Raw genomic sequence first — 3,831 nt, 5'->3', positions numbered from 1 at the left:
CAAATCCCACCTGCACCAGTCATCCAAAGTCAGGGCTAAAGAGGTTGGCTGGCTCACGAGTCAGGGTCACCGTGCAGCGCCGGGAGAAAAGGTGGGCGGGTGGGCAGTTGCAGTGAGAGTGGGTGCAGCAAGCTGCTGTGCTCATTGGTTGCAGCATGACTGATGGCACATCGGTGGCGGTAATATATCATGCGACTGGGAGGGACCAAGCCTACCGGGCCGCAGCCGGGTTCAGCTGCTGTCCAGTGACGATCATGAATAATTATTACGTTCTTGATAGAGCAGGTAATCTATTAACTAAACTGTAGTTATCAATTACATGTTTTTAAACATTTATCCGCTGCTGCCGTGAATAAATTGCTGTTACAGTTTTTTTTTAGCTATGTGACTAGGTTAGTGTAGTACTAGAAGTAGGGCAGAAAAGTACCACACCACGGAAGAACACTACCACAGCATGGGGGATTTTAGTTTAGGATGGGCTCACCACCTTCTGCTTTGGTAGGCCTACTGTCAGGAACCACAAGTGATGACAAGAACACCATGCTGGCATGGCTAACCTGCAGCTATGATGTCGTTTTTACCCATGTATGCATGTGTCTGTGGCGACGAGGCAGCAAATAACTTTATAAGGCCCACAGTCTTTACTATCCAATTGACATCAAGTGGCGTTAGGCCTTTTCCACCTGCGATCCAAGTGGTAGTGAGCAGGATGGCACACAAGTTTACCTGAGTGAGGTGACCGGAAGGAGAACTGTGCATGGGGGTAAGAAGAACTGTGAATTAAATACCGCCACAATCATACAAAGCTTTTGAATTTCGAAAATATAATCAAATAGGAATGCCAGTGGCAGCATGGCAACGGAAAACAATATGTCACATTTAAAAGCCATTCAGTATTCTGAATCTCTCAGAAAGCTTGTTCGTAAATATATTTAGCCAATTATGACTTTCAATTCAATGTATGATTCTGTCATTAAATAACAGAAATAGTTTTTAAAGATCTGAAAACTCACATAAACTCTGAAGCCAAGGGGTCTAGAATTTATGCAAGTCAATTAATTGAATTAATTCTCCAATATGTGTGTCAGTTCAGTTCAGTTCAAAACGCTTTATTTGGTTTGCAAAGCACAACCATATATACAATCACAAATACACATATTAAAAACATCGCAAATACATGGGTGTCAGTATTATTATCCATCCATATTAAAACTACACCAATCAGTGACTTCAAACAATAAACTTGGACATATTATTTAACACATAAATAATATCATACAAGCTTTAAAAACAAGTGCCTCTTACGACCTAAAGTACATAATGTCGCTATACAGTATCTAATAATTGTTCTGGTATCAAACAAATTTCAGAAGTGGCAAATGCTCTCAAACAGATAACATCATGTGCAAATTACGCGATAAAGTGTCCTGTACATTCTGGACTCAGCAATGTGAAAATTTAGCTGTATGCTACCTCCAATAAACAATTATAGTACAATTAAATTTCCTAAAGTAGCATGTGTGTCATTTCTAATGTTTATATACATTTCCCTTGTCAGCTTGATTTTGCTTGTGAGAAAAGTGTCGCTCAGTGGTTGAAATGTAATTCATAATTACAGTGAAATGATAAAAGTGTCACATATTGCAATCTTAAACCTTGGCAGCTATGGAACAGTTATTTCAGCTGCAGTGGGTTCACGCTCGTTGGAGCATGCGTTGCTGCGTTAGAGTGTTTGGGACCAGCAGAGCAGTTAGTGGTCATGGCTCCAGCACGGTACTGTATACCCGGAGAACGGTTGTGCAGTCTTGAAGACTTTTACCCGGGCAGTGGTACATACAGCAGGCATGGGTATATATTTATGCCTCCCTATCAGGGTATGTGATGAAGAAAAGTGATAATGGAATGTTGCCCACGGTTTCTGTGGTGAGAGATGCGCAGTCCCATCTCCTACCTGATGTGGGTGGAACTTTCACTTGTAAGGTGTGCAGATTTAATTCCCGCTTTGCCAAAGTTCAGATCCTCTACATTGCATCCACTCAATTGACGAATACATTCAGAGGAACAATACGAAAGGAAGACATTCGAGCCACTGAAAAAAACAAGGTTGTAGTGTACAAGAGTTTCCAACCTGGTGACATCGTCCTGGCAAGTTATTTCTCTTGGTGATGCACAGTCCAAATATCTGTTGACAACCGCTGAGAACGAGCTGGGCTTGGTGGTTGCCCATAGTGAAGCAGGAGTAGAGATGGTGCCTATCAGCTGGTGTGAGATGCAGTGCCCGCAGACGCACATGAAGAAGTTCAGGAAAGTGGCCCTGGTGCAGCCAGAGTTTCAACAGACGTAGTCAACTTGAATTTCTAAGAAGTGTTTTTCCCCGCGCCTCTTGGAGCTGTGCTGCACACTACGCACTGTTGGCAGCTCTCCTGGCATAAATAAAATCTGTTATTCTATGACATTTACAGTCTTGCTGCTCAATGTGGTGTCCATGGCAAAAGGTACATTGGTTGACGGAAGGGATTGCATATGAGCAGATTCATGTCCAACTAAAAATTGTTTCTCAAAATTCTTTTGCTCCTCGGTGCCTAAAGTGGTTATACTGCTCGGAAAATGGTTTAATAGGGTCCGATTCGGCACAAAATGAGTATTGCCGTTTATTTTTGCAGGCTTTCTTAATGCAACTAAAGTGTCATGTTTGTATGTAAAGACAAATAAAAGTACTTTCTAAGCTGCAGTGGGAGGCAAGGAGTCTCCTCTGCTCTGAAATCGAACGCAAAGGAACAGGACTGTCTATTCCTTTACTTTCGAGCCGAGGAGACGTCCTGCCTCCCACTGCAGCTGAAGCATTTCAGCGCTACCAATTAACCCCCTCCTGGGAGGGTGAACTGTTAGCACTTAGCTGACAAAAGCATGGGCGCATCGTGCCCAATGATTTCCCCTCCCTCACCCCTCCAACCCTTTGTCACCAGGAGTTCGCTAATGAAAGAAATTCCCATTTGAAATGGGTGAAGACTTGCGCTGCAGAGGACAACAAAGGTAGGATTTTAGGGTTGAGGCGCGCCCCCCCTGGGATGGTGTCGCGCCCCCCTGGGGGGGCGTGCCCCACAGTTTGAAGAACTCTGCTGTAGCGGGAAGTGCAGGTCTTGAATTGGCAGTCACCAGGGGCAGTCATTGTCGGCAGGAAGAGCAAGTTTCACCAGAGCTTTCTGTTGGAGGTTGTTCTGGGCAGAAGAGTCTTGGCGTGAATTGGCCTGTACGCTGTTGTGAGGAACCCAGACCTCAGGGTTTTCACCTGTTCTTCAGGATGAGTACACTCTGATGCCGGTCCAGGACCTGGGGGCACCTCTTGGGGATCATTATTCACACCAGCAGAAGCCAGCAGCAGGACTCAGGCCGGTCTAGTTGAAGAAGGCCAGCTTGGCAGTTCTAAGAAGACCTCTGAAGTTTGTTGTCTCCCTGTGGCTCTCACAGGAGGTTGGCCAAGTGACCCTTGGAGTATCTCTGGGTAGGGAAATGGAACTGCTATGTTTTCTTGCAGACTTCTGTGTATAGTCATTCCCTTGGCTTCACTGCCGTTTCTCAGCAGGCCATGTATGGCACTGTGCAGATCCAGGGTTCCTTGTCAGAGAGCAAGGTAGTCCTTCAAGCAGCAAGGCTGTCCTCCGGAAGCAGGGCAGTCCTTCTGAATCTTCCACATGTCCAGGACAATTCTGCTGAGTGGCTCTGGATATACAATATTTATAACTAGTTCCAGCCTTTTGCGGCAGGATGTCCTGTCCTACCTCTGCAACTGGAGATGATCAGTTATTCCCCTGGTCAACTGATTGAAATGTC

At 45.1% G+C, this 3,831-nt stretch overlaps 1 pseudogene; it reads left to right on the top strand.

The window, feature by feature from the left end:
* Positions 1-1,759: 1,759 nt before the first annotated feature.
* Positions 1,760-2,344, top strand: LOC147750528 (exosome complex component CSL4 pseudogene; annotated as a pseudogene).
* Positions 2,345-3,831: the final 1,487 nt, after the last annotated feature.

This window comes from Lissotriton vulgaris, chromosome 1_1, assembly GCF_964263255.1.
Source record: "Lissotriton vulgaris chromosome 1_1, aLisVul1.2, whole genome shotgun sequence".
NCBI classification, from domain to species: domain Eukaryota; kingdom Metazoa; phylum Chordata; class Amphibia; order Caudata; family Salamandridae; genus Lissotriton; species Lissotriton vulgaris.
This window is presented reverse-complemented; position numbering and strand designations above follow the sequence as displayed.